The 21,958-nt window shown below is 37.0% G+C and overlaps 1 protein-coding gene across 2 annotated transcripts in view; it reads right to left on the reverse strand.

Moving 5' to 3' along the window:
• Positions 1–21,958, reverse strand: part of LOC5570978 (putative mediator of RNA polymerase II transcription subunit 26) — a 370,525-nt gene that overhangs the window by 267,194 nt on the left and 81,373 nt on the right. The window lies entirely within an intron of this gene.

Genomic DNA, 21,958 nt, shown 5'->3' on the forward strand with positions numbered 1-21,958 from the left:
GATACCTTAAAGAATTCAACCTTGAATGTTTCTAAGGATAACCATATTAATTACTTTAAAGATTCCACCACGTATTCCACCCACAAATATTTTAACAATTTATGAGAAAGATCTAACTCCACCAGGAATTAGTTCAGCAATTCTTCTATCAATCTGAGCCATCTTCAAAAAATCATCAAATAATTTCTTCAGAAATTCATCCAGCTTCAAGGATTTCAAAAGAATTTTCTCCAAAATTGTCATGCAGGATTCTTTAAAAAAAAATTCTCCGTGAATATATTCAGAGTTCTAAAGATTTCTTCTGGAATTCCTGCAAAAGTTCGTTTAGAAATTTTCCAACAATTCTTCGAAATTGTTTGATCCAGGTTAGATTCAAATCGGAAAATTTCCTGAAAAATTCCAGAAGGTAAAACTTATGAAACTTTTCAACAAATTCTTGATAAACTTCTGCAAATATCTCTGAAAATAATTCAGGAATCTTGAGGGGAAGCCCAATAGGATTTTAAAGATAAATTACCATAATAACTATTGAAATATAAGAAATTGTATCCCTGGATAATATACTGCAGGATTTTCGGAATGAATTACTTGAAAAACAAAGTAATTTTTGAAGGACCGCCGGAGAAAGAACTGGAATAATTTCTGTAGTATTGCCTGGGGTGTAATCTTAAATGAACCTTGGAAGAAATACTGTGAGAAATGCTCGAAAGAACTGCAAGGGCCTTATTATTAGAGTAGAGTTCACCAGGTATTTGAATCCAATCAATAAAAGGTTTTGTAAATTCTGCAACTGTTTGCTCTTGGATGTTAAATACAGTCGACTCTCCGCATCTCGATGTTCTACATCTCGATATCTCTCCTTATGTCGATGATTTTTTCGGTCCATAACATAACAATTAAGTTCTTTTATCGAAGATTTCAATTTTTTCTTAGTGATCTGATTAGAAGGAGGATTCGATTATCCGGAGTGAAAAAAAATCGATACTCCGGATAATCGAGTCCGACCTGTACTCCCTCTCTCTCTTTTGTTGCGATGTTCACCTTTACTCATACTTCAAAAGAACTCTTGAATATGCCGCCCGAACAAGACAGTCCTCGGAGAGTTGTGATGGCACCCTTTTTTGATTTTACTCTCTTGTATTTTGTACTGCATCTTCCTCGCTTATTTTTCGATGGCTCTCTGCTTAGCATTTTTTCGCTCCCTCGCAAAGAGGCAAAGGCAACATGCTGCTCTAGAGTATGTCACCGAACTCTGATGATGTTGAAGAGTAGGGGAAATCGGAGTAAAATCAACACCCTAAGCATATTGATAAAATTTAAACTAAACTAAAATTGTTGTTGGACCACATATTGGTTATTAATCTATCAATTCTTTAGATCCCTGGATGATATATTAAGGTTATATAGTGATTTAAATCAAATTGATATTTCATCATTTTTAGGTGTAACAATTGACAGTGCGGGCGTTCACCCTATTCGGGTAAAACCGACACATGCAATTTGAGTAGACTTTATCACCATCACATGGCATATTAATAAGAAAGTCATGTTAAACTTTTGACTTTTATGATCCCTTCTTTAAAGGATTATACACATATTACGTAAATTATTGAGGTGAGGAAAAATATCCACTGACCATATGTGAAAATTTTAAATGTTCAATGCTAAGACTATAAAGTGTTGGTGAATACACATGGATATGATTTATTTGTGCTCATAGAATGCTTACGAAGATTAAGTTTTCGTTGTGGAAATAAATACAGTTCAATTTTCACAAAACAGAAGAGTGTAATTTTTTTCAAATAATAAAAACTGTCAAACCTCTTGGTTTGTAAATAAATAGTAAGATTAACTTATGTAAAAACAGTTCAAAATCTAGTAGCTCCTCAATCTTTAATGCGAAAAAGTTATTCAAGCTTAATCGAGTAAGTTCAAACCGGAAACCATAGAAATATTTTTTTTTTCAATGCTTGATGACAGCTTGTGGCAAGCCATATAGTGTCATATTTTACGCCATCTGTAAACTTCACTGGAATTCGAAAAATAAGACTTACATGGATAACAGAGAAAGTCTTCCGACAAGAAAGATTCCCTGAAGTTATATTATGAAGCGAAGAATGGACGAAAGTCCCAGACAATCGAAATTTATAAAAATTGCTTGAAAAATAACTGGAAAAATCCGAGTAGGAACTCTTGAATAGATTCTAATAGTTTCCTGGAAAAATCTCTCGACGAACTTCTTCAAAAACTCGGGAATAGCCCTTCGTATATTGTCTGGAAAGAATTCCTGTAGAGTATAGTGAAAGAATCTCTGTAAGAAATCCTGGGATAGTCCCTGGGAAAATTTTCAATGTTATTACAAAATTACTGGTGGTAGGTAGTAGCGTTGGATTGCTCAAGGATTTCCTGGAGCAAATTCTGAAGAATTACGAATTTCAGGTACAATTGGTGAGGTAAACTCTATGGGTGTTTTTGGACTGATTCCTTGTGGAGTTCTGACAAGTATTCCAGAAGAAATCTCTCGAAGAATTCCTGAAGCTCTTCCTCGAGAAATATGAGAATAGATTCTAGGAGAACCAGAGGAAGTGGTTTCTCTGAAACCTCCAATTTTGTTACAGGATTCACTGCGAGCAGAAATACAAAAAAAAATCATTTTGGATAAAAACAGAGACCATTAAGACCATTCATCAATTATATACACTTGCATTAAAATGGTGAACAAATTTCTTTAAAGCGACCTGTACAAACCCTGTTGTAATTGCTTTAAAACAAAGTTCCAATATTATGTTAATAAAATTAAATGACATTTTAAATAATGGTTACATTTTACTTCAACGCTCTCAATGCGATTTTTGAAAGTTGACTCATTATCTAGCATGAGTCCTAGAAACTTAACTTCATTGGACAAACTTATTGGAACCCCCTTAATCGTGACATGTCTACTTGAAGATTTCAATTAAAGAGCTTTAAGTTTATGTGGGAATATTATTAGTTGAGTTTTGAAAGCATTGGGAGAAATCTTCCATTTTTAAAAGTATGAAGAGAAAATACTGTTTAGGAATCTACTACAGATGACACACAGGCTTCGTCCTTTGGTGGGGAGGCCTGTGCCATTCGCAAACAAAGAATTTTGAAATCCTTGAGAAAACTCAGGTAAGTTAGATACGAAAATACTATATAATATTGGCCCCAGAATGCTGCCTTGAGAAACATTAGCTCTTGAGTGAATTCTATCTGACTTGGAGTTCTGATAATCAACCTGAAACGATTTGACAGATGGCTGAATTATTATAACAATGTATATTGGAAAATTAGAGTTTTTTTAATTTCACAATCACCGCGTGTTGAATACCCTTTATATATGTTGGAACGAATCAAATTTGTGCTTTCAAACTGATAACAAGTTTTTGAGATTTTTCTAAATTAGTTAATAATATTTTGTTTGCCATCAACCCTGTGCTATGGGTATTAACCATCACGATTCGCCGCACAAAAATGGGTACCACTCTACAATATCTCTGCCAGCAGAAGAGAAAAAAAAATCGGCAGCCAGCAGCGTTTAGAGCAGAGGGCACAGCAAATTTGATACCACCCGCTGCTTGCGAGCATCACGAAGTTGCGTTGGCGGACTATCCGATACCTCTATTGCCTCCCTTGAAAGACGTGATGGCAGCTTGGTAAAACACACAATTTGAGATTCCTCCTCCGTATGAACCGGGTCTTTGGAACCGTTTCGACGGAATGGTGTCGATCTAGGGAAATTCAATACTTTCCATACCAGCAGCGACCGTGTAAGTTGGAGCCACATTTGAACACGTAACTTTTACAGCTGAGCTGAATGTGTGATACCAGGTAGTGGTATACGTACCGTGTAAGTGCTTAGTAATGTTATACATGTCCGATGGCAAGTACGCGGCGACACGTGCGTTGCATAACTCCATACGTTGTCGATACGATCACGACGCACCTGATGGTCGATCCCGATCGATATCAATTTTTGCTTTCGACGAACGCCAACAAATCCAACGCAGGCAAATCGCAAACCCCCACACAGCTTTATCTGTCAGTTGCACAGAGGAGTAAGTAGAACAAATTTGTTAAATTGGAAGCTTGTTCTTTGAACGGTAAAATCATATGGTAAACTAATAACATACATTTCCATTTATTACTGAAACTTATTTGAAACCTGGATTAAAACTCATAAGAGATACAACCGTTTTTGTCCATCGTAATGATCGACTGGATGGAGTATGTCATTTGAAACCAAAGTTTTTGAAACTTTAGGTGTTTCTGTTGAAGCACAGCTTGGTAAATATACTTTGATAGCTGCCTATTTGGCTTTTCAATGCACTGGACAGCAAATTAAATTGCTCCAAATTGACTTGCGAAAATTGACTCGCAATAAGATAAAAATAATTGTCATTGGTGACTTCAATGCCAATCATCGCTCAAGGAATAATTCGAAAAGAAATTCCAACGCAACAATTTTATTTGATGAGTGCTCCTCAGGATATTTCTTAATTCAATACCCTGATAGTCATACTTGTTTTTGCTCTTCGAGAAACCCTTCTACGATTGATTTGGTTTTAACCGATTCTTGTTATTGCGGTCAACTCACGCTGATTTTGATTAAGATCATGTCCCTGTTACATTTCAAATATCCCACGAAGTGATTCTCAATCCTATCAGCTCCACGTTCAATTATTTACAAGCCAAATAATCCAAAGTTATCTGTCAAATCGCATAATTCGAGTTAATTATCAGAACTCCAAGTCTGAAAGACTTCCTGTAAACGCTGGCGTTCCTCAAGACATAAAATAATTTTCCCCAAGATTTACCCAAATTATTCCTCTACGGTCAATCGCGAAGGAGTTTCCAGTTTCTTTGTTTTCCGTCCGGTTGAGATTGTATGCCGAGGCAAATCAGCGATTCAAATCAACCTTGGTTCACCGCGCCACATCATAGTCGTCGTGGTCGTCGTCGTCGGTCCGGTTCTGGTCAGACGGTTTCTGGTGCACTTGTTTTGCTGACCTGGCTGTGCGCCCTCTATCAACGACGAAAGAACGGCTGCTGATCGAGCAGAAAACGAACGTTCGTACATGGACAGCTCCGCAAAAAAAAAATCCACTAGTGGATGGGTGTTTTGGACTTGAGGTTGTCGTCTGCGGTCTGACGACAGTTGCCAATTGTAGAACTTTTGTGTGGGATGATTGATTCAGCTGCCGAGTTTTTGCGCACTTGTGATCTTGCGAGAAAGTTGATCTAACCAAAGTTCTTGTTTGACATTCCTCGAGATGTCGGGGATGCCGTGTGGGCGACCGATTCTAGCTCCAACTCCGGAAATCGAAACCGTTAGTCGTTGATTGCTGATTTTATTACCTGCGGAATGGAGATTGGAAAGATAAAAACAATAAATTAGTACACTGACTGCGTGGTGTTAAGTGGGATGTAATTAGCGGGAAATATAAAATGGCATTGCTTATCAAATTGATTGCTCAAGGTTGTCGAGAAAGGATTACCAAAATGGCGATTGCAGGCTGGATTGCCAGAATAAATAGCAGGTAATGTAATTTCAAGTAGGAAATTAAGTAAATCCGGTGTATAGATATAGATTAGCGATTCAAAATTGAACGCTAGCATTTTACGATGTAAATTTCACATTTATTACATTTGTTTAAGGTTAATCCTGGCGATCTTTCAAATCTTTTAAGTTCAATTCTGTCATGATTAATAAAAATATTCATGAAACGGGCTCACCAGTTTATGATTAATCTATACATTCTAAGAATTTGCACTTTTATAAAGTTCATCTACTGTTCTACTCTTCTCCTATTTGCTTTATTGAAATGCTCTCTTCAGCAACTTCCTTTATTAAACTTTGAAGAATGAGTTTTAACTATACGATGATAAGTTTGTACCTATATTACAGAACTAACGTGGGAAGAACATTTTTTTCTTCAAAATTTATCCATAGTAAATCCATATAAACGTCTGTTCCTCTGTGATATTACATTCCATGCTAGTGAAAATTCGTTCAAGCTGTGCATTCTCCCCATTAGCATCTCTTCCGGATTCAAGTGAACCACGGCGCAAACCGTTTGTTAGCTTCTTCCACACTCCAGCGAAAAGTTCAGCCGAGTTCAAGTTCCCGTGTTGAACCTCTTTTCGCGCAACAACACACGAAATCACAACCTAGCTGGAGGTGGGCAGCGGCGTTTGGTGGAAAGGAAAGGGAAAACACACAACGATCGGAACAGAGAGGTGGGCACCGCTCTAAAGACGAGCAAAAACTTGAATCTCGGTTTGCTCTGGCGAAGGTAGACAAGACACGGTGTGTCTGAAACCCAGAAAAAAAATAATCATCAATTCGCGACCTATCATTCATATTATATAAGAAAAGGCCTTGAAATTAACTCTTTTTAATGTATTCTAATTCGAATTAGTTTTTCTAATGCAGCCCACAGACGCTCAGACGGTTTGACCAACGTTGACTCCGCCCCCAAGTTAGTCAAACCGGATTTATGGTGCAGCAACCGTTTGACCGACTGTCAAAGTTCGTTGCAGCAACACTATTTCTTCGCATGTTTTGAATGATCTCGGCAAGTCCTGTGAATATGTGATTGCTATTTTTTAGATTTTTTTTTTGGCTGTGGTGGAAAATATTTCTACGATTTTTGGGAAATCACACGAAGTATTACGGAAAAACTCTGAGAACAACAAATATATGGAAATGGCAGATTCGATCCAGAATATTTAGAGGTTACCTCTAGTTATTCTACTTTGAAGTTTTTCCAGGAATACATGGGTTATACTAGGGATTCCACCGGAAATTCTTCCTGGGATTACACCAGGAATTTTATCAATGATTCGTCTAGAAATCTATCCACAGATTCAACCACAAATTCCTCTGGGGGAAATTTTTCAGGCATGCATTCAGGTGGCTTTCTTCAAGAAATTCCTTCAAACGTTTTACTACTAATTATTCAGGATTTCCTCCACTAATTCCTCAAAGATGAATACATAAAAATCCTCAAGTGATTTTTTCAGTATTTTTTCTGCGCTGCCTCCAAGAATTCCTTCAGAGATGACTATAACGATTTCTTTAAACATCCCTTCAGGAATTCCTCTAGAAGTTAGTTGCAAGGATTCCATCATGGACTATTATTCAGGATTCATCATGATTCATATTTTTTTGCTTCATTAACGTGAATTAATAAATAAAAAAAAACAAAAATTGAATCCAGGATTCAAGCATTTCACCATCACTTTTCTCAGGGCTTCCTCCTAGGACTCCTCCCTAAATTCCTCCAGGAGTTGTTTCAGAAATTCCAAAAGGAATTTCTTTAGCGATTCTTTTTTCACAAAGTCCTGCAAAGATTTGTCTAAAAACTTCTCAAGGGATTTCTTCAGTGATTCATCCAATGCTTACTTCAAGAATTTCATTAAAAAAAACTCTACAGATTCATATAGGAATTCCTCTAGCGAAACTCCAGGAATTTCTAAACAGATTCTATTAGGATTCTTTTCCTGCGATTTCACCAGGAATTCATCTAGAAATGCTTAAAGTGATTGCTTATTGAATCCCTCCCAAGAAATTAAAGCAGGACTTCCATCAAAAAAATCCACCAGGAATTTCTTCTATCAAAAATCTTCCAGTGATTCTTCTGCTAGTTTCCCTAGAAATACCTCCAAAAACCTTTCAGCTATTAATCCAATCAATCCCTTCAAGAGAATTGCTTCAGGGATTCCTACATGATTTTCGCTAGAAATTTCGCTAGAAATCTCTATTCACTCCCAGAACTCTTACAGTGATTCTACCCAGAATTTCTCCAAGGATCAAGGAACTCCTCCAGGGATTCCACAAGAAATACTGCAAAAGAATTCAGAAAAATTACTACACGGAATTCCATCAGTAATTCATTTAGAGAGTCCGCTTGTATTCTTTTTTTTTTTTTTTGAGAGGTTCCAGCAGGTAATTCTCAGGGGATTCTTCTAGGAAATCTTCAATAAATTACAGTCAACGCTCCCTAACTCGATATTAAAGGGACCATCGAGCTAGGGAGGTATCGAGTTACAGAACACAAAACCAGCGCAACTGCGATCCAAGGGACCATCTAAGTAGCCACAATAACCAACTTTAACTATGGTTCTCTAACTCGATCAAGATAAGAAATATCAAGTAAGGGAGAGTTGACTGTATTTAATAAATTGGTACAGTGATTCCTTCAAAGATTCTTCCTTGTATCCCTGAAAGGACTCTACGAGGCATTCGACCTGGGATTTTTGAAAGAACGACTTCAAGAATTTACCAGAAACTTCTGCGAGGATTCCTTAAAGAATTTATCCATCAAATTCCTTCCAGTATGTCTTGAAAGATTTTTTCCAAGAAATCCACGAGGAATCACGTTAGAGAATCTTGTAGGAACTCTTCAAGGATTGAGCTTGAGCTTGATTGGCCGCCCGTGATTTCACAATAAATTGTTCCATGAATTTTTCCAGAAAATCCTTCCCAGGATTCAACCTGAAGACATTCAGAGAAATGCTTTGTTTAATCCTCTGAGTAATATCAGTAACATCAGTGGAATTCCTTAGGGAATGATCCTTTGGAATTGTGTAGATGCCTTTTTGGATGAGCTTCGACTGAGGTTATGTTATTGAAACAATGATGACTGAGCAGTCTTTAGGGAATAAAAAACGCTATTTTTTTATTTTTCCCGACGTTTCGGTCCGTTTGGAACCTTTTTCAAGGGACAATCTTCAACCTGTCCGCATCACGATGTTTCAGAACCGAATGAATTGATACCGATAATTCCGCATGACATTTTAGAGTTTAGTAAAGCCATCTTGACTAGAAAACCGTAGTGATTGAACCCTTGAAAAAGGTCCCAAACGGACAGAAACGTCAGGAAAGATAAAAAAAAACGGCGTTTTTAATTCCCTAAAGACTGCTTAGCCAGCATTGTTTAGATGCCTATCTGATGCAATACTTATAGTAGAGAAAGAAAGAATTCCTAGTTCAATCCTTCGCAGAAATGTTGGCGGCTTTCCAAAAATAAAAATTCTTGTGAAGTTGTAGAAATGTTTGATTAATTCCCTGCAGGAATTTCTAATAAGCCTGAGAAATTCTAAGAAGGGAAATCCTAGAAAACTCCATTGAAGTATTTTCTGGTAGAACTTCTGGCGAAGCGTTGGTGGATTTTTCTGGTGGAAATTCTAGCGAAACTCTGGTGATATTCCCAGTGTTTACCCTGGGAGAACTCCTGGTGAAATTACTTGAAAAACTCCTCTCTTGAAAACTACTGGTGAAATAATTAGAGAAAAAACTGGTGCAGTCTCTGAAGGAATTACTGGTGTAATCTCTAAATTGTGGTCAAATCCCATAAGAAATTCGTTATGAGATCCTTGGAGATCATCTTAGCGGAACCCTTGGAGGATTTTTTCCAGAATGTTTCGGAAGAACCTCTAGAGGGGTCTCTGTTGGGAACTATTCTGAACAGTCATCGATATGGAAATGGCTATGGGAATGTATCAAATATTCTATACAGATTTTTTTAGTGGTTTCCTTTTCCTCCTCTCCTTCGCGAAATTCAGAAAAAAATGTTGTGGATTCTGGAAAATTTCCTGGAGGAATTTCTGACAACCCCGAATAAATTCTAGGTAGAGAAATCCTAGTGAAACCTTCGAAGAATTTTCTGGTAGAACCTCTGACGAAATTCTGGTAGATTTTGTTTTTTGTCTTGTGGAAGTTCTGACGAAACTGGTGAAGTCTCTGAAGGAATAACTGGTGGAATCTTCTTGAAAAATTAGGGTCGAATCCCTTGTGAAACACGTTATGGGATCCTTGGAGAACATTTTGGCGGAATACTTGTAGAATTTTTTCCAGAACGTTTTGGAAAAAAGTCTGGATGATTTTTTGAATAACCGAAAAACACTGGTGGAGTTTTTGAAAGAATTAGTAGTGGAATCCCTATGAGAATTTCAACTAAAATCCTTGAAAGTTTTCCTGGAGGAAATCATGGAGAATCACCTGGATGAATTCCAGATACAAATCATTGGAGGAACCTCTGGTGGAATCCCTGGAGGATTTTTAGTTGGAACCTTTGAAGAAATCCTAGCGGAATTTTCGGTGGTATTACTGAAGGAATGCCTTTTTTGAATCCGAGGAGGAACTCCTCATAGAGTCACTGGAGCATATACTGGTGGATTCCCTAATTACTTGGGAAATCATTCTAAAAATTTTTTTTGGTAAAATTGCTGGAGGCATTCCTAAAAACCCCTAAGAATCCCTGGAGATATTCCGTGAGAAATTCTCTGAGAAACTGCGGAAGGAATGTTTTGAGTCATTCCGGTGATAAAATCTTTATAAGAAATTTCTAGTAAAATCCCAGGAGGAATTTTTGATGGAATCCTTGGAAAAACTTCTGATGTAATCCCTGGGGGAATTAATGATGGAATCCCCAGAGAAACTCTTGATAGAATTCCCGTAAGAATTCCAGGTAGAATCTCTGAAGGAACTCCCAAAGGAATTGCTACAGAAACTTTTGATATTCTTGAAGGAACTCCCGATGTAATCTCTGGAGGAAATACTGATAAAATCCCTAGAAGGACTTCTAATGGAATCCCTAGAGGAAGTTCTACTGTAATCTATAGAAGAATTTCTTATGTAATCCTTGCAGAAACTCCTAATGAAACCTACTGAAAGACTCCTGATGAAATCCCTAGATAAATTCCTGATGGAATCCTAGGAAAAACTTCTGATGTAATCCCTGAAATTGATGATGATATCCCTAGAAAAACTCTTGATAGAATTCCCGTAGGAACTCCGGGTAGAATCTCTGAAGGAACTTCTAAAGGAATTTCCACATAAACTGATAGACAGTACCCTGGATAAAATCCCTAGAAGGACTTCTAATGGAATCCCTGGAGGAACTCCTAATGGAATCTCGGAAGGAACTCCTTATAGGAACTCCTGACGAAGTGGATCCCAAGACGAAATCCTCATAGAATTCCTTGAGGAATGTCTGATAAACACTCTAGAGAAATTCCAGATGCAATCTCCGAAGGAACTCCTGATGGATCTTTAGAGAAACTTTCGAAAAAAAAACCCTGTAGGAATCCCAGGTGAAATTTCTGAAGGAGCTTCTGATGGAATTCCTACAGAAACTTTTGATAGAACTCTTGGAAGAATTCTAGATAGAATAACTAAAAGAACTTCTAATGAAATCCTTGAAGGAGCTTCTGATGAAATCCACAAAAGAACTCCTGATGTAATCCCTAGAAAAACTTGTGTTGTAATCTCTGGAGGAGTTCTAGGTGGAAGCTCTGAAGAAACTTCTGATGTAATATCTAGAGGAACTCCTGAAGGAATCTCTACAGGAACTTCTGTTGAAATTTCTGATGAAATTACTGATAAGATTCCTGAAAGAATCCCCGATGGAATCCCTGGAGGAACTCCTTAGGCAATCCCTAAAAGAAATCCTGATGCATTTCCTTGAGGAAATCCTAATATGATCTCTGAAGGAATTCCAGGTGGAATCTTTGAAATTTCTGATGGAATGTCTAGAGCAGGGCTGCCCAACGTACGGCTCCCAGCCGAGCACGTCGATTTTTTTTTCATAATTTCACCCATAATTTGTCCATCTTTACCACGCATAATGAGTTAATTAATTTAATAACCATGCGGATTCGATTACCGAACAGCTCAATATAAGTGTCAGTTTAGGATTTTTTTTTTCAAAATCTTGAACAGGATTTTTTAAGAATTCTGGACACGACTTTCACGGATAACATTGACAAGGATTCCATAACCAGAATTTTCAACGAATTTAATATATAGGTTTGTAAAATCCTGGGCAAGATTGCAACATAACGTTATGTAACATTTTGCCAGAAAACTAAACGAATTTATAATAAAATTATGAGCAGATTAATTTTGAAATAATTTTAGGCATTTTCAAATATTTATAGATAGCATTTCAAAATGATTATTGAGTAAGATTCCGAAGGAAACCAAGGCACGAAAGTTGTAAAACCTTGGACATTTTGATCAAAAATTTCGTAAAAGCTTGATCTGAATTTTAGCACACTTCTGCTTATGCTAATAATATTAGGTCGGATTCTGACAGGATTCTAAAAAACAATCCTAGATATTATTCTCACAGGATCCAAAATTTCTTGGGTAGATTCTTCAAAATATTCTGGACTAGATTATTATATAATTTTGAAAGGGACTCTCACAATGTCCAGCAGCAATTATCTTCTTATCGATTTCTTCAAATGAAATTTGCTCCATTCACTGAATTTTGTCGGGTTTTATGAACTTCATTTACTAACTTTCTTCAGATCGCATAGGAATATTTGTGCGTTTAAAAATGTGGCCCGCGACACAAACTTATTCTTGCGATTTGGCCCGCGGTTTAAAAAAGGTTGGGCAGGCATGGTCTAGAGAAACTCCTGATAAGATTCCTGATGGAACTCCTGATAGAATCCTTAGGGGAACTCCTTATGATATCCCTAGAAGAAATCCTGATGGCATTTCTCGAGAAACTTTTGATATAATCTCTAGAGGCACTCCTGGTAAAATCTTTGGAAAAAAAATTCCAGGTAGAATCTCTGAAGGAACCTCTGATATAATCTCTGAAGGAACTCGTGATAGAATTCCCAGAAGAACTCTGATTGAAGCCCTAAAGGTACTCTTGATAGAATCCCTATAGCAACTCCTGTGGAATCCCTGGAGGAACTCCTGATGGAATCCCTGGAGGAACTACTGATGGATTACTTGGAGGAATTCCTACAGATATTATTGAAGGAACTTCAGATGGAATCATTGGAACTCCTGATGAGATTCCTTGGAGAGCTCCTAATGGAATCACTACAGAAACTCCTGATGGAATCACTGGAGAAATCTATCTATATAAATAAAAATGGAGTGGTGTTTGTATGTCACGAAATGGCTTGAGAACGGCTCGACGGATTAGAATGATTCTTCCATAGTTATGTTCCTGAAGTGTTCCGACGTGTTTGTGTATATAAAAAGCAAAGGATATTTAACGGGAAAGTTGTAAAAACAGGAGTGAACGGAGCTTCCATTTTGCACGGAGCGTTCCATGGCGTTTTTCAACAGCCTACTTGATGGCAAGACGAAGGTTGCCGGGACCACTAGTTCCTGATAAAATTCCTGATGGAACTCCTGATAAAATCCCTAGAGGAACTTTTTATGATATTTCTAGAAGAAATCCTGATGGCATTTCTCGAGAAACTCCTGATATATACTCTGGAGGAACTCCTGATAGAATCTCTGGAAAAAAATTCTAGGTGAAATCTCTGAAGGAACTATTGATGGAATCCCTGGAGGAACTCCTGATAAAATCCCCAGAAAAACTCTGATGGAAGCCCTAAAGGTACTCTTGATAGAATCCTTATAGGAACTTCAGATGGAATCCCTGGAAAAACTCTTGGAGAAACCTTTGAAGGAATTCCTGATAAAATTTCTGATGGTACTCCTGATAGAGTCCCTAGAAGAATTCTTTATAATATGCCTAGAAGAAATCCTGATGAAATTCCTCGAGGAACTCCAGATATAATCTCTGGAGGAGGTCTTGATACAATCTTTGGAGGAACTCCTGATAGAATCTTTGGAAAAAATCCAGGTGGAATCTCTGAAGGAACTATTGATGGAATCCCTGGAGGAACTTCTGATAAAATCCCCAGAGGAACTCTGATGGAAGCCCTAAAGGTACTTCCGGAATCCCTGGAGGTACTTCCGATTAAATCCCTCGAGAAACTCCTAATGGAAACCCTGATGGAACTTCTGATGTAATCTATCGTGGAGCTCATGATCGAATCTTTAGAATTGCTGGAAGAAATTTTGATGGAGTTCCTGGTGGAATAACTTCAATAGAATAACTTATGATGAAACTTTCCTGATGGAACCCCTGGAAGAATTTCAAAGGAATCCCTGGATTAATTCTTGGTACAATCCCTGGATTAATTCCAGGTACAATCCCTGGCGATATTCCGTACACGATTGTGGGAAACGCCAGCGGAGTATAGAGAAACAACTCAAATTTGGTACTTGGTCCCCTCTGACTTAACGCCGACCATATTAGAATATCATATGTTTCAAATGGTGGGTTCAGAATCGATAATCATTTTTATCGTTCCAGCGGTTTCAGACACACCTTGCAAGCAGGTTGAACTTTTGGTGCTCTTTGGAGTGGCAAAAACTTGAATCGGTTTCAAGAGAACCAGGCGCACCAGTCACCGCAAACGGTCTTGGTTGGGAGAGGAAAGATCTGACTCACACGGCAAGCGACGAACCCGCCACGACGCGTTCGCGATAAACATTGACCTTCTGAAGGACATGCAAATGTCCAGTTCTCGGGATGACTTTTCGCGGGAACAGGTTGAAATATAATGTTATTGTCACCCCAAAATTGATGCCACGGGAATCGTTAAGCATTCCTCGTCGTGCACTTTTTGCGTCTCAGAAAAGATGCTAATTTCATCTCTCCTCCAGAATCCACGAATCGAAGCGAAAAGTGGCAAAGCGGATAATTCGGGCCGAAAGGTTATTTTGAGCACATTAACACCATCGGGCAGTCGCTGAAACCGGGCACGGAGCTTCGTTGGTGAATGCTGTCGTCATCATATCTTGGCAACGACAGTTTAATTGGACAAGTTCCTTGGAAGTACGACGACGACTGGACGCAATTTTATTGCAGCGTCGTCGTGGTTGTTATTCGTACTTCAAAGCACGCAAAAACAGAAACAGGTTACCGCGAGGTGAACGGGCTAAATGAGTCCCTGTTCTGTGATTTCGCGAGTGAGAATTTTTCTGATAATATAGTTTGGGTGCAAGTTTTCGGATGTTTGCGAATATTTAAACGATGGGTCACCACTTTCAGTTGACACATCAGAAAGTTTCATTGCAAACGAACGAGTCATGATCGGCGACCCTCGATTTGTGTAGCTGACCGGAATTTGTCAGATCACCGTTATGACGATGGATATTGGTGATTTTTATGATTTGTCATCATCACCCTGAGTAACAGAATGAGGTAGTGAAGAGTATGATGGATGAGGCAATTTGTAAAAAGAATCTGCATGAAGGGTCAGCAGAGTTATTTTTAGCGGTTGACGTAGTAAAAGAATTGAAGCAAGGAATTGCAATCGTATTGCAATACGAGATTAGTCTCGGTTCAGGAAAATCAACGTGTCAGAGTTAGGATTTTGAAACAGGACAACAATACAAAACATATTATTATCTTAAGTTGTAAATCTAATACTCGCTCATCCATAGAACAGCGATACTCTATGATACACATGCTACGCACAAATAGCGAAAAAAATGAAAGTTACCATTCCGGTCTTCCAGAGCAACCTTCAAAAAGTCCCTCCACATCTGGATGGTGGACGACTAGTTAGTCATAAAACCTGCTCCGCCACAAAAGATTCACGCGACCTAGTATCGCATATGAGTATCCATCATCATCATCATCATTAACTACCAACCACCACAGCAAACACCCATAAAGGCGTCCCGATTCGAACTTGCCTCAATGAAGCTGTGGCCCAAGACGCGAATATCATCTCATGGATCTAAAAAGGCATCCGAAGAACGGCGAAAGCAAAAATTCACTTGCTTTACGTGTGATGTTCGGGGTCCTCCTTAGTCTAGTGGCTAGAGTACGCGGCTGCAAAGCAAAGTTGTGCTGAAGGTGACTGGGTTCGATTCCCGGTCGGTCCAGGATCTTTTTGTAATGGGAATTTCCTTGACCGAAATATGTCAACTTTGACAAAGTAAGCACTTAGTAAACCACAACTGTGAAAGAGCTCTCAGAACACTAAACTGAGGAGCAGACTCTGTCAGTCAGTGGGAACGTAATGCCACGAAGAAGAAGAATGTGCTATGTTCAATGATGGTGGCGGTCTGTGTCCTTTCGCTAAGCTTCCACCGAAGCAGCGCAGTTTGCTACTGGTTCAGGGAAAAGCCGGTTACGGCACCACCCTGCAATCCCCGGACAGCCCCACTATGGACTTCATCTTTGGGTGTAATGAGAACACGACTTAGTCGTCTTCAACTGAACGAAGCGGATCGTTTGCAGCTTCAGGCCAAGTGTTGTGTGTATTTCGACTGTTAAGTGGAGTTGTCATGTTTTTCGAATGCAAGTAGGAATTGATGGATAATAAGATAAAAAAAGCTTTTTGACTTGACCTAAATTAAGAAAAATACACAGCACTTATAGTGACAAGATAAGATTGCAAAGATTTTTGCCTATAATTGTTTATATTTTCATTCAAATTTCGCCCCAATGTTCCAACGAATGACAAAAAATTGACTTATTGTGAGCAAATGAACTTGTTGCTCAGTGCATTGAAAAGGCAAATAGGCAGTTATGAAAGTATATTTCCCAAACTGTGTTTCATCAGAAACACCCAAAGTTTCAAAAACTTTGGTTCGAAATTTCGAAAAAAGTTGAGTCTATGAACGATAATAGCAACTCCGCCACATGCTCCATCCAGTCGATCATTACGATAAACAAAAAAGTTTGGATCTCTTTTGGGTTTGAACCCATGTTTCAAATAACTGTAATATGTATGTTATTAGCTTTTGAAAACTAAACTAATTGTCTCCTTTACCGTTCAAAAAACGAGTATTCTAATTCAAAGTGTTTGAAAATTTATTTGGATCCAACAGTCCCCATGGTCCCACCCATTCAAAGCTCACCAACGGAACGGTATTGCATCCAGTACCATCGCGAAAATATGCGACACTGTGAGAGTGGAATCCACAGTGGAAGATTTCACCTTCCCTACTGGGAGCAACACTATTCCACTCGGTAGCCTTCCAACTATATCAATGTGCCTACAGTCCCTTATCCGGAACTCAAGCCAGGAGCTTCACAACGTGCATCGCATATTTGCACCAGTTTGTTGATCGATTTCAGTAACTAAAGCCCTCTGCTGGCTGTGAGAGCGCCACTTTCTTCATTGAACGACACCAACGACGACGACAATCACTAGACTTTTCGACTAGATATAAAATCACGGTTATCGACGTCAACCGCTAAGTGTAGTGCGCGAAAGTGCCTCAACTCTTCGTTTCCTATGTTCCAACATTGTTGCTACTAGTGCGCCAAATCCCCAACGGCTATAGGTCATCGTCGCACGCTCTCAGAAGAACCCCCTCGTAGAGTAAGTTGGGGCAAAAGATCGAACTTAGTGGTATGATCAATATTTCCAAAAACACCAGAAATAACAGTCGAACAGATTCCGTCTTCAATCTATTGGCTATGATTTTGCTGGACAAGCTTATGTCGAAATATTTATTCGTTTTAAACTGTTATAACAGTTTCATAATTTATTGCCTAAAGTAGTGTTTCCCAACCGGTGGTCCGCAGTAATAGGTATTTTTTTTTTATAGATAATTAAGTGTGAGGAACCATCTCTTATTTTGCAAGAGTGCATTGTCACCATTAATCAAATTATTGATATTTCGATTTCTCGCATAATTTAAGATAACGCTCTAAAAATCATTGGTAACCGAATTGTGTAGCGCGTTGTTTCTTAGCAAATTAATGAATAAACATCTAAACAATCACTATAGGGGATGATCTTCTCTTCGTCATAGTATCTCAGTGATGGAAATGTTTGCATCACGAAGCACCTGTGATTTATTATGGTATTGACAGACTAACTGAATCTATATCGATCAAATCGACAGTGAATTACCACAAAAATGAACAAATCTACTTTATCGATCTTACGTGTTTCTCAGACGAAATTCCACACGTTCCGTTCTTGCCAAACTAGATTTTTCACTTTTAGAACGTCTAATTCCGGAATTACAAAACGGCGTAAGTAAGAATTTAAACTTTCGCAACCCAACCGCTACTTTTACCGCTGCGTTGTATGGAGAGACAAAGTAACTTAACCACGAATCAAAACAAAACACTACTTAGGCCGATTTTACACTGGTAGTAAAACGTCGAAAGTAACTGAATGAAATGGCTTATATAATGCACATTATAATTGCTATTATAATGCACATACTTGGAGCGTTAGTTTGTCTGCTACATCACTTTTTATCTTGGTGCATTTTTATGTCAAAATTCAATCTATCTGTAACTTTTGAATCAATAGTTTTTACACAACTTTTTCAATACTTATCAAAAAATGAGATAATTTGTAGTTCGTCAAAGAAAAAATGAAAAGAATCGGTTTGAGAAACGGCGAAGATATTGCACTCTGAAGTTGACCATTTTGTATGAGAAAACGGCTTTGGTGCATTTTATATGTCCGATACTGTATGCACACTTAGACAACTTGCGGATGATGCTCTAGTATCTGTAAATATCCCATCAAGCGAAAATCCGGTAAAGACATAGCAAAATAACCTCGATAATCTATCCTTTTAAGCTAGTAATTTAGGAATCGAGAAAAATATAATTGTATAAAAATTCTGTAGTTTTGGGTCAAAATAATAATAAATTCTAAACTCTTAGTGAAAATTGCAATATTCAAACAAATTATGTAGATTTGGATCAGATTGTTGTAAATTCAAAGCTCTTAGTAAAATTTGCTTTATTACAACAAAACCATGAAAATATTAATACAAATGTATTAAAATCTGGAATGAATGAAAAAGACTGCAGTAGAATATGGAAATACCGAAATTCCGGTATGATTTTAGATGTGTTTGATCGCAAAGTAGCTTCAGTATGAATTTTCAAGATCATTCCAGGACAAAGAGCACTATACTTTTGGTAGTATCTTTCCAGAAAGTTAGGAAAGTTTGCTATTATTAATTCGCAAAAAGTTTAAATTTTTGCTATAACTTTAATGATTTTCATTAACGAATAGAAGGATTTTTATTGGAACTGGAAAATTGAGCCAAACATCGCATTGAATTTGCTACCCACTTTAAAAAAACATAATCTCATGTCATGATATCTCTGCTAGAAATGGTATCAGAATTGCATTTTCAATTTGAAATCATTAATGTAAATACAATTCATTGAAAAGTGTTTCAATTTTCGGGAGGGGGGGGATGCCTTCATCGGGGGGTCCGGGACATTTGTCCCCTCGGCAACACCCTCCCCCCCCCCTCAAATCCGGGCCTGACTATTGGGCAGATATCTCCGAGTCTTGTGAACAGAATCCTTGCTAGATCGGATGTCCGGAAAGAGGTAGAATTCCAAGCTGGTAGTCCCTTCAATGTGATTATCGTTTTCAGCTGTATTGAATTTATTTGGGTCAATACTTATAATATAAGAAAAATATTAATTGAGCTTTAACACTTCACTTTTGCAAAATAAAAAAGAAAATACTAAAAATCATAAATAAGGCAAGCAAATACAGCCGACTCTCCATAACTCGATATTCAAGGGGCTATGAAACTTATAGAATTATCGAGTTATAGAATATACCGACACAAAAAAAATACCAAAATTGAAGGAAGAAATTCCAGTATTGCCAATACATATATGATCACCTCTGTAAGAAAGCAATTTTATTTCGTTGATAGTATTTTACAAACTATTTATTATAAACTCTTTTTGAAATGCTCGAAAAATCACAATATTTTTCCTAATCATATTTTTTTTTAAATTTCCATGTTTTTCCATTTCCAACTTTTTTTTAACAACCAGCAAGTATTTATTCACCTGCTAACAAGAATTAGTCCAAGTTTCCTCGAATAGGAAGGATTTTGAAACAAAAATCGAGTTATGGCGAGAAATTTACTGCTCACGTGACATCGACTAGTGGAGATATCGAGTTATAGAAATATCGACTTATGGAGAGCACGATGTATGGTAATACAGTGCCTTACCGATTTTGGCAAGAAGGCGTTAATTTTATGTTGCCAAATTGGGGATGTAGCCAAATTCGGGAATTTTATTTTTTATCACTGTAATCTCTAAGAGTTTCAGAGAATGCTAGGCAACTACCACGAATGGTGTGGAGAATGTCTAGGAGACATATCTAGCTTACCTTTTAACTCATGAACAAAGACACCATACTGAGTCTAGAGAAAATTATTTACTATATTGTAAAGCAGAAGCTTGGTTTACTCGTACTTCTAAATTCAAGAAACGAAATTATTGGAAACATTTTATTGAGAATCTTGATAGTGACACTTCATTGTCTACATTGTGGTCTGTAGCAAGAAATTTAAGAAATTATGAAAATTCTTCTCCTGCTTAATTGGAATACTCCGATAATTGGATTGATCAATTTGCATCAAAAATTTGCCCAGATTTTGTTCCTCAATCTATTAATTTTAAAACCAAACAATCAATCAATTATTTTCCAGAATTATGTTCTCCATTTTCAATACATGAGTTTAATTTAGCATTATCTATTACCAATAATACTGCGCCAGGTATTGACAATATTAAATTTATTGTTCTTGGGAAAGCTCATTTACTTTCAATTTACAATTCATTTCCTTTATAAAATGTTATTCCATTAGAATGGCGTTCAATTAAAGTAGTAAGTATACTTAAACCAGGCTGATAGTCGTAGACCAATAAGTTTACTATCATGTCTTCGTAAACTTATGGAAAGAATGGTTTTAAATCGTCTTGAGATATGGGCTGAAAAAAATAATATTTTATCTCCTAGTCAATTTGGGTTCAGAAAAGGTCGTGGTACCCGTGATTGCACAGCACTTTTGGCTTTCCAAATTCAGCTTTCTTTCAACAAAAAACAGGACACTATTTCGACTTTCTTAGACGTGTCTGGAGCGTATGATTCAGTACTTATTGATTTACTCTTTCAAAAATTAAATATTTATAAAATTCCTTCAATTTTATCCAATTTTTTATATAACATGTTTTCATTCAAAATCATGCATTTTTATCATGATCGGACGTCTAAATTTACCCGTAATAGTTATTTTGGACTTCCTCAAGGATCTTGTTTGAGCCCCTTTTTGTACAATTTATTTACATGTATCATCTATTATCCCAAATGGTTGTTTTTTAGTTCAATTCGCTGATGATAACGTAATTTCAATTAGTGGATGTAATAGAGAAATAATACGTAATTATATGCAAATTTGTTTGGATAATATTGATAAGTGGGCTTTTGAGAATGGTTTTACGTTTTCTGTGCAAAAAACTAAATATATTATATTTTCACGTAAACATTCTACAATAAATATAAATCTATTTATTAATGGATATGAAATCGAACAAGTATATGAATATAAATATCTTGGTATTTGGTATGATTCAAAATTAAATTGGGGTTTCCATATTAAATATATCCAGAAAAAATGTTCCAAAAGGATTAATTTTCTCCGAACTATTACTGGTACTTGGTGGGGTGCTCATCCTTCTGATATAGTTCTTTATAAAACAACAATACGCTCAATTTTGGAATACGGTTGTTTTACTTTTGGTTGTGCCACTCAAACTCATTTTGCAAAACTTGAAAAAATTCAATTTCGTTGTTTAACAATTTGTTTGAAATTAATGAATTCTACTCATACTAAATCTGTTGAAGTTTTATCTGGAGTTGTTCCTCTTAAAATTGGTTTTCATGAACTAAATTGTAAATTTCTCGTACAATGCTTCACAAATAAGCATCCGCTAATAAATATTTTAAAAGATTTACATAAATTAAATCCTTCTAGTAAAATGTTGAATTCATTTAATCATTGTTCTACAGAGAATATATTACCTGTTTTATCAAATACGTTTTACAATTGTGATATAGATGTACATTCTTTTCAAACCTATATTGAAAAATTTTTACATTGGGAATTAAATCAAATACCAAATAATATGTGTATTCAATATGCTAAATTGTTTTTTGAACGTAAATTTTGTGGATTTGATCAAAAATTTGTGTATTACACTGACGGATCATTGGTTAATAATAATGCAGGATTTGGAGTTTATAATATTGATGTAGCATACAATCTTCATGTTCAGTTTTTGTAACTGAA

The sequence above is a fragment of the Aedes aegypti genome, chromosome 3 (genome assembly GCF_002204515.2).
Source record: "Aedes aegypti strain LVP_AGWG chromosome 3, AaegL5.0 Primary Assembly, whole genome shotgun sequence".
NCBI classification, from domain to species: domain Eukaryota; kingdom Metazoa; phylum Arthropoda; class Insecta; order Diptera; family Culicidae; genus Aedes; species Aedes aegypti.